Here is a 14693-nt window from a genome sequence, read left to right on the forward strand (position 1 = left end):
TGTTTTCAAACTTGGCCTTTTAGTTGTGGATTTTATGTGGTTTGGGTTGACTTTGATAACAAGGTAGAAGGTTATACCGGCCTCTTTGGCAGTGTCCAAAACGTGTTTACACCCACATTTTCTAGGTCGACATCTGTAGCAAAGCAAGCATAGTCAGAGGCTTGGCATCTTGTTCTTGTAACGAGGCTTCATTTCTATAATGGCATGTTATGTATTGGGTTGTGGGTAAAGCCATCGCAATGTATATTTTCGCATGCAATGTAAACTTCGACAACAATTCAGTGTTTCACTTAAGCAACATTTTGCGAGGCTCTATGTCCATCAACCAAAGTGCCTATCTCATCCTTGTCTACCTCCCTCAGCCAATAGATCCTTGATGATCCTCCGTGGCCTAACCGACGTAAATACAATTGTTTGAAAACCCTCCCCACTGCATTCCCGCATGCATGCATCAATTTTGTACATCAGTTTTGCAAGAAGTTTGGAATAAATAAGACATTGGATTTTCTTGGTTTGCAAGTGTTTGCTTTTTATTTGCTAGTAATTATGGAAGACTTTTTCTGCTTTTGTTGCTAGTAGCAAGTTTTGCATCAGAGAAAATTTCATGTTTACTTTTTTCAATTGCCTCGGTGTTTTGAGGTGGATTGCTTGACAACATAACCTTTGTTTAGGTGTCCCCGCCACTGCTTCTACTTGTTCCTATGCCAAAAAGAATGCATCCCCACCTAGTACAAGGTCAACTCCATTGTTGGTTGGTACTCCAAGTAGGCCCCCAAAAGAGAATCTTTTGAAAAATGTGTAATCAAGAAAACTCCAGCCCAATTGTTGAAAAAATCCATCCAAGAAGTGGCACAAGAAGCGTACGTTCAAGGTGATTGCATTACTTTCTTTTTCTTACTTAACCTTTTGAAGAAAAAATGTTTGATTAGTCTTTCTTTCGTTTGTGTATCAGTGAAGAAGCTTATTCGCAAAAACCTGGAGTATGTTGGCTTTAAATCTACCGTAACCTCTCGCGTGCAATGTAAAAGTATATCTAAGAGTTTGAAACATGAAGAACACAAACCTTTCCCACCCAAAAGAGGCATGAGCGATGTTATTGTGATTGATTGATCATGTTCAGCATTGGAATTGCACTATTTTGAAATTGTGATGACCACATAGTCTTTGAGAGGGCATTATCACTTGAAATGTTAAAATTTTCTTGTTCATGATATGGAATTTTTTTTGTTATGCAATTTCTTATAAATTGGTCCATTGTGAACACATTGAACAATCAAGAGTATATGAATGTTATCATAGCTTTCATTGATATGTTTGCACAATTTAACGAGTATCCATTTTGACTTGTAATGTGAAAATGTGGATATGCTTCGTGAAAATAATAAGCAATGTGGTATTTACATTATAATCAATATCCTTAAAAAACATAATGTCTTTATAATGTAATGAAAGCTAGCATTGTAGTACTTTTTAATAATGTTCCTCTAAATAGTATAGTACCTGACTTGCTCTCGCATTTGTATTTGCAGCAAGCAAACAATTGGTGTGCAAGGAAGAAAATGATGAGGTTAACCCTCACAATGGGCCTAATCATGCTAATAATGTGCAACCATCACCCCATCATTTTCCATCCACAGCAAAAGCAATCATTCCATCAAAGGAGAACTTTGTAGGGGGTGATTTGTAGTGTTGCTTGCAAGTTGCCATAACTCAACTATCAAATTGAACCCCTCAAAGATTTGTTTTTGAGGGAAAGTTGCTTTGCAAGTATGGTACTTACAAAGTAACAAATTCAAAGTTGCTTTGTTTTCGAGGGAAAGTTGCTTTACAAGTATGGTACTTACAAAGTAACAAATCCAAAGTATCCCACATTTTTGAAAGGGGGCTTCATTGATAGGTTTCGAACTCACACAGTCACATTGCTCATCTCGTCTACTTACATTCATCAATTTGTTAATTTCTTGCACGTTGAGGAGTTTTAAAGAGTAGATGGAGCTAGCGTTGTTTTAAGAGGTGCAACTAAAGGTGGAACTTCTAGATTCTCTCTACTTCTTGATGCAACCACGTGCATCATTACAGGAGAAGTAAATGTTCATTTGTTACCCAACCATTTTCTTTGCACATATGTTCCTTGGGTTGCTAAGATGATTAACCATGGCAAATTAAATATATCAAATGTGATGGGAACGGTTGCAATTGTGATCATCAAAGTAGCAACATCAAAGTAGCAAATGAAGAAGGAATGGTAGATCAAGTCATTGTTGCAGATAGACCATGAGATGAGGACAGAGTTACAGTAAGTTTTAGTCCTTCTTATTTTCTTCCTTTGCTTTCATGATGATGAATTGGTGGAAATTTGTCTTACATTTGCATGATATTTGTTGTGTAGCTATCATTTATCAATGAGAGGAAACCCACATTGACACACCTTGTCCAAGAATTTAATGAGGAAGGTGTGGTTATGTACGTCTTGAAGAATGTTTCATTCTTGAAGGCAAAGAATACAATTTGTGTGTTTGACTTCACCATTTTGGCAAAGGTCCCGATGGACGGGTTGAAACTACCTTTCTCTAGCCAAGTTGCTAGGCTATGGGACCAAGGTGCCTATTCTACTTCTACACTTTCTATGTTTGTTCACACAACATATACTTACAAATAAGTTTTTTCAAAGTTGCAGGTGTCCAGGATTTTGTACTTCACAAATGTGAATACTGACCTTGTGGAGCACATGTGTGAGACGTGGAGAATTTCGTGTAAGTAGGGATCCACTTCGCCGATTTTGCTATTCTTGCAAAAGCCCTAAAAATATTTTACAAGTTCCCAGCCTCTGACTGAAGACATAGTGCAGCGCAATGGAGAGCAAGTTCCAGTTCATATTAAGGGGCCATATGTGGACATTGTACTTTGCTTAGGTGTTCCTTTTCTCCAATTGTATGAAGAAGACCTAATGATGGCATGAAGTAAACTTAAAAGTTGCAAGCCTGGTGGAAGCTTCACTATTAACAGCTCTAGCTTTGTCATTGCATTCGAGCCGAATGCATGATGTATGTCTCCATTTTCATAAGATATTTTGTTGGTCTTCTATATTGAAACCAAGCAAGTGCCTTTCAATGTACTTTTGAAGTCATTCATTTGTAGTTGGATATTTCTTTGATGACACTATGGATATACATTTTCTTCTTGAGAAAAGCCAATTAAAAAAAAACCAAGCTTTTATTGCTCAAAATCCTATACACCAATGTTCTTGTGTGTCTTCTACAATTCTTTCCAACTCTAAGTTATGACCAATTATTAAGTACTCTATTTGAGACCATTGTTTTCGATTGTAGGAGTTCTAGCATGCCATGGCACATCTTCCAAACAATTTCTAATGAATCATTGTTCACAATTGACAATGTGCAAAACTTAGTGCAGAATTCTTCAACATCCGCAGCACTAGTTGTTGACATTCTAGAATGCTTTAATTCTGTCTTTAGAGAACCATTTGCTTCGTTATGGTATGCCAAAATTAACCTTCAGCAAAGATCTTAGATACTCCAGCCTTCCCATGTATTTGTTGTGGGTCAATAAAATTCTTCTCAAAGATGAAGAAACTCAAGCAACATATGGCTATATTCTTGCAAAGCAATGGAATAAATATTTCAACAACCTTCTTTGAAAATAATTCCGTATGCTCTCTTTGTTGGAAAGATGTAAGAAAAGAGAAAGTGCCATTACTTAGTTAAAAAATCCTTGCAATGGTTGACAAGAAAACATACACAAGCAACCTGAATGAGATAGAGGCTCGATTGTCTCCATCTGAATACCATTTGCACAAATTCGATATACAAAGGTCAATATGGACTACACAAAAGTGTTGTAAAAGTGTTTGTAGATGTTGATAGAGCACAACATGTGTTGCCAAGGTTCATGGGCCAGAATGACACAGTTGCTGTATCAATTAAGCACAATCTATCAGATAAACATAGTTACATGAGTGATGTCATGTGACCGACTTTGACTATGCTTTCCTTAACCGAGTTGTTAGGCACTCCTCTATACCAACAATACAATGTCAAGGTGAATCCTCTTTGGGAAAACCACATTAAAAACATGTAGCAAAAAGAAGAAACTTTGCAAAAGAATGCAAACAAGTACAATGAAACACAAGAGGAAGATCTAGCAACCGATACTTTAGTCCATGGAATATATGCAAGCCAACAAGTGATTGACTTTGAAGATCAAACTATTGTTGTTGCTCCCTCCAAAGGATTTTCTCCATTAAATATTTTCAAAGACAAATTCTGTGATGAGTTAGCATACCCCAAACTATTCTTTGGCCATCAACGGAACTATAGCATCCCCGAGCACACTTCATACCAAAACATAGCTTGTTGGGAGCTAATGAATGTCGATCGTCAATTCACACTATCAATAGACAACCTATTCTTCAAAACAATGAAAATTTTGGTGTGCCAAGTGCTTTCATATTCTTGGGTCCACATGCGTAAAGCACAAATGAGGGGCAAAACTCTGCATGTAAAGGATGCTCTCTTGGATACAAACATTGAAAAACTTCTACCATCAAACATAGGATTTCGAGACTTCACCCACCTAGGAACTTCCATTGACTATACGTACCATCTCAAAACATATTTGCAATGTTGAGACAACTTGGCCCCCCATGTTTCTTCATCACATTATCAACAGAGCAAAAGAACTATGGCAGCCGCTAATGGATGCTCTTAGATAGCTAAACCCATCACAAGTGCCTAGCAATTTAAACTCAAATATGGAAACACGTAACTTGATTCGATCAGACCTAGTGACAATAACACAATATTACATGGATAGATTCCAAGAACTTAAAACTTTCTATAGAAGGATCACACTATACTAGAAAAAGTGCACAGCTTCCTCTTTGTAACATAATTCCAGAATCGAGGAAGCCAACATGATCAGAGCATGATCATGGTTGCTTTGGGTTGAAAATGTACATGTGTTTGGAATAACATCCAACCATGAGATCGAAGCCTGTGTCGATACATACATCTCAATAGGCATTAATAAATTCCCCTTGAGAGAAAAGACATACAAATGCACAAACATCGAAAAGCATGCTTCAAGAGGAAGAAAAAATATAGATTTGGATTTCCATGTCTACCTATGCAAACTACACAAGTCTTATTACCACTACAAGAAGATTCCCACCACAAAATCCTCAAGGAAAAAATGATTAGCTCGTTCCTGATGGAGGACAAAATGTTGTCTCTGGACTACATGTGCTTCTTAAGTGCATCAAACATATCTGAAGAAGAATACATCCTCCCTATTCAAGCATCTATTTCACAGCTAACATTATTTTTGAAGAGGGACCCTAAAGATATATACACAAAAAACTTCCATCCAACTATGTCCAAGTTATGGGGAGCAAATACAGATGTCCAATTCATCCTCAACCCAGAGTTGCTGCATATTGCACATCATACATAACAAAAGTAGACAAGGAAACCATAGAGGCAATGAAATCTACTCTCATGCAAAGCATTTATTCCAATGCTCTACCTAATGAATGCATTCGTAGAGTTGGAAATGCCATCTTGAACACTCAACATATTAGCTTGCAACAGGCTATGCACTTGGCCCTATCGTTGCCCTAACATCCTCCATGAGATAATTTCAATAATCAATACAAACCCTCCCGAAAAACAAACATACTTGCTAAAACTTTTGAAACAACTACAACAACTCCATTGAGAAAGCACCGACATCTTCTTCGATGACATTATGGCGAAGTACCTGAAGCGCTCTCCACAACATTTGCTTGGCAACATTTGCAAGTGAATACACAATTTCACCATCTAAGCCCAAATAAAGGAAGAAGAACAAGGTCATCCACTTCAATAACTATAGCGAGATGAACGATCCCGAGAATTACTATATAGAAATATACATTTTGTTTCTTCCATATCATAGTGTTCAGACAAAACTTAAGCAAAGTACTTGTACATGGCATCACATGTATAATGACAACAAACACATCATAGAACCCGATAGAAAAAAATTTAACAAAGTCATTCCAAAGCTCCCCACAAGGTCAACTAATACCTCCAAAACATTTTCCTCATCTATTGGGTCTGCATTCTCAAGAACATTGACACTTGCGACATTGGGATTGACATGTAGAACAAACAAAAATCTTCTCAACATCAACAAAAGTCCTTGCTAACAAACAAGATGATACCTAACAATAAGTACTACTCCACGTTAAGGAAGCTAAATGATGAGCAACGTTTGATTCTTGAGGACATCATACTAAAGAAAAGATGTCAACCTACAAAGCCACATCATCTCTTCTTGACAGGCGATGCAAGAACCGATGAAACATTTGTTTTGCTACTCATAGTTTAAGGACTTTTGCGACACTATTCCCACAAACAATCTACAAGCTTGGAGCTCCCAAAAGTACTCCTCCTTGCATACACTGGGAAAGCCGCATTCAACATTGGTGGCACGACAATTCATGCAGCCCTTAATTTACCTCTCATGGCATCCCGTTACATCAGCCTTTCAACATAGAAATTGCAAGAGTTATCACAACTATACAAAGACCTTGAAGTCATCGTTTTCGATGAGGTCTCTCTCTCATTGGCCACAGCACGCTAGTTGTAGCCAGCTGACATGCACTTGCGCAAAATCAGCACAACCATCTAGAGCCCTTCGGAGGGCTAGACATTATCCTATGCAAAGATTTGTGCCAAGGCAGTCCTACAAAAGATTCATGGGTATTCATGGACCAATCATCAAAATCAACAACAATGTCATCCTTCTGGAAAGACAACGCCCTTCTATATAAACTAACAACACCAATGCATCAACGAGATAGTACACACATAGGATTATTCAATCGAATTAGAACTTGGAAACACACTCTCCAAGACATCTCTTACCTTAACAAGAAATATCATTGTCAACAAGTAGAAAAACAAACTGTCCCTCACTTGTTCTACACAAATGCACCAAAATATGTTCACAATCAAGAGGTCTTCACATTGCTTGAATGTCACTTGAACACGATCCACACATCTTAAAAGCAATTGACAAAAAACACAAGACATGTAGCAAAACAATAACAATTCCAAAAAACACTAGGCTTGCAACCAAACCCTACATCTAAAGCCAAGTATGATAGTCAAAATATGTTCGGGTGATTTGGATATTCCTGATGGGTTGTTCAATGGTGCCGATGGCATATTCCAACATTCCTGCACGAACAAGGTGTGGTTTGGGTTTTGTCTAACAACAAAGCCATTGGAGCAAGAACACGGTATAACAACTCATACCTATACCAAAACAATATTCCACCACTTAGACTCCAATGCACCCAATCACAAGAGAATTTCAAATTGGGAAGAACTACTTGAACACAATCTCCAGACATCAATTTCCCATACAACTAGGTGCTGCAAGAACGATCCATGGTAGAACAATCCATCGTTCCTAGGGTCTGCCAATGTATTACCTTGCATTTAAACCCTCCTCCATTACGACACATGGCCTTACATACACCGGACTTTCATGTGTATGCAATCCTTAGATCTTTTCATCATCAACCCAATCCACCCAAAGCACATCAAAGTTGACATCAATGTTTTGCAAGAAATTCAACAATTGAGAGGTCAACGAAAAATGGGTTTTGCAACAAATAGACTTCTCTCACTACACAAAGACACACATGACATTGCAATCTCTAAACACAAGAGCATTGAATTCCCACTATGAAGACACACTTCATGACAAAAGTCTCCTAAATGCTACTATAATCTCCCTCTAAGAGCTTCATTGCAAAGAAGCAGATTCACTCTCGCTACTTGAATTCACATGCTTGCAAAACAACACTAGGGTTGGAATAGCAACATGTTACAAACAAAATTTAATCTTGCAGACACAAGAATACATCCCTGAAAAAAAATGTGATTGCTCTGTAACAACATTTTTGTGTATATCTTATATGTTAAGCTTCCACACTACACTAGAAGCATTAAGAAGAGAAGTTTTTCTCGAATGAAGGAACTTTTTTTGTATGCTCACCTTCCAAAATTAAGAGTTGGGCCATACATTGTTTCTCATACAAAATATTTGGATAACTTGGCTCAAACATTTAGAATATTGAAATATAACTTGAATTATTAGAAATGTTTGAAAATCTACATGTCACTATAGATGCTACCACATAGTAGCCCAAGATCACCAAATACATGGGTCCCACACCCTTCCTCCTAGCCATGTAGTAACCTCCTCACTCCCCAAAAGGTCCCGGGAGGGATGTGAGGAGGGACTTCATTAATCCTTTATATCCAAGGATCCATAATTCTCAAGCTTGCTTATGGGATTTCTCCCTCATTCCATGTGTCATCATGCACCCATTAACCACATTAATCCTTAGCACCCATGAGGGGGTTTAGACCACACCAAGACCCCATTGGTCTCTATTTCCAACACCCCCCCATGGTCCAAGAACCACGAGCGAACTAACCAGCCAAAAAATGATGAGCACTCATTAAGGACCAGATCAGCCTGGAAACCTGACCACCCACACATAGGGCCGGGCTAGCTAATAATGTCGACTACCCACACATTCAGGGCCATGTCAACCAATCACAATTGCCAGACAATTCCTGTGGACTAACATAGACCATCACTTCCCATGCCAAGTGCCATCTTCAACACTAGTTGACACTTTTCAAGTTGTGGTCCACTGTTAGATCAGCTCTGTTCATGTGCATGGGTTGCCACATCCCATGGAGATGCACAGTTAGTCAGATCCGCCACAAAGAAACAATCAATATAAGCCACCATAATCAATAACTCACCATGCAGATGCCACGTGCCCTGCTTTCATACCATGTTAGAAAATATACCGATCACTGCAAATGCTACCACATGGTAGCCCAAGATGCGTCGAGTATGGGGGTCCCACACCTCTATAGTCAACCTCCTCACTCCCCAAAAAGTCTCAATAGGGATGTGAGGAGGGCCTTCATTAATCCTTTATATCCAAGGATCCATAGTTCTCAAGCATACTTATGGAATTTCTCCCTCATTCCATGTGTCATCATGCGCCCATTAACCACTTTAATCCTTAGCACCCATGAGGGGGTTTGGACCACACCAACGCCCCATTGGCCTATATTTCGAGCAAGAAAATGGTGATTATTACTTTTTATCTAAAGAAGACCCCTTCTTGAGACACCTTCTGGTTGAAATATTTGATTTTTGTTTCCAAATGCATCATTCAAATAACAAAGGCCAACATGAAACTATACAAAGTTGATAGTTTGTAAAACCACCAACACAAGAACTGCAGTTGTTTATAAAACATCTTGAAATCTTAAAAAGAAATGCTTCTTTTATTGAAAAACATGCTTGAAACAAGTATAGACATTTCTATAACAAATATGATGCAAATTCTATATAGCAGAATCCCAATAATATCAATATCTACAAATGCAACAAGCCATAGAATTTTACAAATTAGAACAATAAAAACAAGTACTATGAAGAATCATGAAGAGAAGATCACTAAATATAATCAAGATAATAAAATAACTCATGCACAAGCGAAAAAAGTCAATGATATTCCACTAAGAACTACAAAAAAATTAGAACTACAAAATTAGAAATTTAAAAAAAGGAAAGAATAAGCAATAAATGAGTGGATAACTATACAAAAATACTTGAAAATGTTTACAACTTCCTTGAAATATACAACGAGGAATTGCATTACTACAATTAAAGACACTCCAATATTTTGAATTCTTATCTTGTGAGCGTGTACCGTTCAAAACAAACAACATACATAAAATAAGAGATACATAATTGGATAACAAGTAGAAAACAACATACAATACCTTTCAAGATAAAACAACATCAAATGAAGTATTTTCCATGTCCTCAACTTCAAATAAATGATGAATTGGCTGATTTGAAACTCTTAAATGACATTGAAGAATGGTTGGTTAGTCCAAGAATAACATTCAATCAAATAAGACAACTAACCTATGATGGGCAATATGGAGTACAAGGTAGTATCATTAACGTAGTAGTAGCTGATACATCTAAAATACAATAGTTAGTATTAAGAAAAAAATGCAATACAAAATAGAATACTTAATTGGGAAAGTCTAATTAACTATATTTACGCAACCAATAAATGCATTTAATATCCAAACATCATTGTATGGAAGCAATGCTATATGCATTAATGAAAATTGGATTCATAAGCTTTGTTGCACTCAAAAGAAATTGTGTAAGATTAGGAAGAAGGAGAACAACCCAATACAGATAATGCTGATGAAATTTTATTACATAACTTAATTGCTGTAGAAGAAGTAGTTGGCTATGAAACAAAAATTAAATAAGTAGCTCCTTGCGAGAACAATACACCATTAGGAATGTTTCAAGACAATGTATAGAGAAGAGTTAAGCTTCCCCATAGTTTTCTTTGGCTTATAAAGGCAAATTAGAAACTCTAAATTAATGTATCAAAACATTGCAAAATGGGAGCTAACACATAGATCCTCAAAATTCTCACAAAACATATCAAACCTTTTCTTGATATGAATCAAAATCCAAATTAATCATGTAATGCAATCTATTTGGGTACACTTGTGAAAAGGAGCACTACAAAACAAGGTGCTATATGCAAAGTTGAACAACACCTACATTGAAAGAATTTTGAAATCCAAAATTGGATATAGAGAGTTTGAAAATATAAGAACTTCTCCAGACCATAAAGAGAATCTCAAGAAAGAATCTCTCACTGCCTGCCATCTCCCTCCTCCATCTAGCCCTCTTCTGCCTCCTCCTTCCCTCACCATCTCTACCCTCCTTCCCCGCCTCCCCCTCTACCTCCTTCTTTGCTTCCCCTTTGGCCTCCTTTCCTATCTGGCCCTCTGTCTCCTTCTTGCCCCCTTCTCCACCTCCTTCCCTACCTCCCCCCCCTCCCTGTCCTTCCCCTCCCCCTGCCTCCTCACCTCCTTTCCCTTCTCTACTCCCCTTCTCTTCCTCCTTCTCTGCTTGCCCCTCTGCATCCATCTTGCCCCCCTTCTTTGCCTCCATCCCTGACTTCTCTCCTCTGTTCCCTCCTTCTCTCTCCTCCCTCTTCCTTTTTTGAAGGACCTCCTTACAGCCTTCTAACCCTTTCTTCACTCCTCGGGCCTTGGGTGTGTTTAGGTTTGGGTCACAAGGGCTTCTTTGAGGTGCCTCTTTCTTCAAAGGATCTCCCTAGCCTTTCTAGGGAGTGAGGCAGCTTCCTTGCCCACCTTCCAAGTGGCTTTTCTTTTTCTTTTCCCCTTCTTTGCAGTGGGAGATTTTGTGCTTGTTCAGAGAAAGACAATCTTGGTGGTAGTGAACCTTGGTCTAGCCAAAGGGGCTCTATGACAGCACCCTCAAATCCCATAGCCGATAAGGTTATCTTCTCTAGCCATTAAGCAATAGATGCAGCATGCAGTCCAGTAAATTCATGACAAGGCAGTCGTGGGTAGAATTGTGGGCCTCACTCCCACAAGGAGACATGTGAGAGAGTGGATCCAGGTGAGTTGGCACTAGAAGGCAACCACATCTAGGAGGTCACCATCTATTGAAGAGGCATCTTCCTCATCTAGCTGAGCTCTCCCACTACTGCCTTGACACTTATGGGGCAGATCCCTAGCCTCCTTGCCCCACATCTCCTTTGTATCATGGCTTTATAGTGGAGGACATGGGAACGGCACACCATGTTCCCCAATTCCGAGTGACACTTTGCTTCTCAGAGCTCCCAAAGGAATACAGAGCCATTATCCCCTCCATTGGTAGAGCATTTGGCATGGTGCTAGATTCCCCGCCAAATCTAGCAACATCAGTGGTAGCAGAAAAATGGGGTCCCTAGGATCAAATTGGTGATTGAGAGACCAGAGTCCCTCCCAGAGTTGATCCTCCTCAAGACCCATGAGGGGGGTGCACTTCGTCAGAGAGTGGATATTTTCGGTTTACCAGGCAAGTGTCTTTGTTGTAGGTAGATGGGCCATCTAGCTCAAAGCTGCCCTCGTGGTTAAGGTCGGGCTCCTCCCCCCCATCCCCATAGGGCAAGAAGAGTCAGTAGGCCTAGGCCAAGGCCAATACCCCCTGAGAGACAGGAGTAGTAGGAGTCTCAGACTGTGGCTGACACCTTCAGAGGGAGAGTGGACCCAAGTGGGCAAAAAGAAAAAGAAACAAAGAAAATTGGCTCGAAAGCACCATAGGTAATGGGTTCAACGTAGGGAGAGAGAGAGAGTAGGTCGAGAGGCACCCGCAAAGGAGTAGCTATAGGAGCCCTTGGTTGGATACCCCTCCCCCCCAGTGGTAGGGGCCACTATTTAGCTAGGTGATCCTCCCTTAGTGGAGTTCTAGTGATCATAGCCACCCATGCATCAGTAGGGTGCCTCAGGAGCTTCTGACGTTGCAATGGTGGAAGCTACAAAGGGCAACCTAATAGCGGTTGAGGGGGAGGGGATCCAGAGCCCTAGTGCAAGTGATCAACAGGGTGGGCTTATGATCGCCCTCTATCCCTCCTCGCCCCGCTCCCCCCCTAGATCGCTCTCCCTCTCCACTCTCACCCCCTCCTCTTGAGCTCCCCCCACCTCCTCTTCCCCCTCTTGCCCCTCTTGCTATGGTCATCCTCACCACCCTCCCCCCCCTCTACCTCCGTCCCTCCCTTTGCCTCCGCCCTCCCTCCCCCTCTACCCCCCCTCCCCCTCCACCCCCCTTCCCCCTCTATAGTAGCTTCTTTAGCCTCCCAACCCCCTATTAGACCTACTTCGGCTCCCCTCCTAGTAGTATTAACTAGAAAAGAATTCGAGGCGTGAGGCTAGATGCTAGGCATGGCGACGCTTGAGGGCCATGGAGGAAAAGGGAATGTGAGGGAAGAAGTGTTAACATAGGTGGGGTAAAAAGATTAAGGGGGGTGGGAATGAAGAGAGGGACTATGGCACAAGGGGGAAGGAAGAGGGGGAAAAGGAGCATGTACATGATGGGAGGTAGAATGTAGAGATGGAGACATCAAGGGAAGAGAGTCATGCTTTATTGGAAAGATGGGGGGGGAAATCAAAGTACTAGCTAGGTGGCTTTACAAGAATGAGCGTGTTCCATCAAGGAATAGCCCCCTCCTTTTATAGCCAAGAGAGAGGGTCTCTCCCAATAAATGCATCCTCCCACATGCATGGTGTGTGTGGAAGAGTGTCCCATGTGGGCTATGCAGTTAAGCACTCTCAATTGTGTGCGACAACCCTTTGCCTCATTTTTCCACATACATCAACCCCCATATCCCAAGTCTAAGATACTCCCTTGGTCTCTTCCCAATTTTATAATATGTTCAAACATCTAGGAGGACAAGTGAGGGTTGGCACAAGGAATCTTGCCACCTCATCCTACTTTCCCATTATTCAACTTGCATTCTTGGACTTTCTACACCCCCCCTACATGGCCTATCCTACATGGAGGGAATAATCCAATATAATATCCATCTCCACCTATTTTATATTACTTCTCCCATGGTCCTTGGGCCATATCTCACTAAATGTAGGCATGGGACCACCTAGGTGGAGGGATGGTGCATGGAGGACCCATGCCACCTTATCATTTTTTATTATTACTACCATGGATTATGTACAACACACCTTATGGGTCCTCTTACATGGAAGGGTGGCACATGGTGATGCCCTGCCACCTCAACCCTGGGCCTTATGCACACCATATTTTATGATACTATTGCCACACATATAAGCACAGATACATATTTACACCTTTTACTTTGGTTAAATTTATCCATAACAGCTCCCCTCCCCAGGCAAGGAATGCATAGCATTTCCATGCTTGGGACCATCACGCACAAAGAAGGGCTTGAGATAATGCTTGTTGATCACCTTCTTGCCATATGGCTCATGCAGCTCTTGAACTTGTACAGACCCATTGCTACATTCCTTGATGACTTTGTATGGACCAGTCCACAGTGGCAGGAACTTCTTATCCATTTGGTGGTCCAATCTGTTATCAAAGCATAGCACAACATCCCGCTCAGCAAAGTGTCTTTCCCATCCCTTGCAAATTTTAGCATCCAAGTAGGCCTTTTGTCGATTCTTTTGGATCGCTGTTTGATCTAGTGCAAGGTGTGGGGTTTCATCTAACTTCTCAAGTTGTACCAACCTAGCCTCTACATGTTCATCTTCTGTCATCCTATGTTCTTCGTGCCAATCTTAAGCCCAGAATCTCTATCTCTAGTGGTAAAACTGCCTCAGTACCATACACCAACTCAAAAGGAGTGTGACCTGTAGACGTTTTATGAGTGACGTTGTAAGCCCACAAAGCTTCAGTGACCTTTTGATCCCACTAGCTCCTGTTCCCTGTGGCCATTTTTCCCATGGATTTACAAAGGAGGCCATTGGTCCGCTCCGTTTGTCCCACAGATGCTGGATAATAGATGCTAGAAGTGCAGTGATCAATACCCATGCGATCCATGAGCAACTCCACTGCTTCATTTAAGAATGGACTCCCATGGTCAGATACTATTTCCATGGGTGTCCCAAACCTTGTGCAGATATGTTCAAATATAAAATTTGAAACTGCCTTACCATTTGTAGCAGGGAGGGCGATAGCTTCAGCCCACTTAGTGACATACTGAGTGGCTACCAAAAGATACT

This window comes from Dipteris shenzhenensis, chromosome 26 (assembly GCF_047967505.1).
Source record: "Dipteris shenzhenensis isolate YYH24624 ecotype China chromosome 26, Dip_SZ_1.0, whole genome shotgun sequence".
In the NCBI taxonomy this organism is placed as follows: Eukaryota; Viridiplantae; Streptophyta; class Polypodiopsida; order Gleicheniales; family Dipteridaceae; genus Dipteris; species Dipteris shenzhenensis.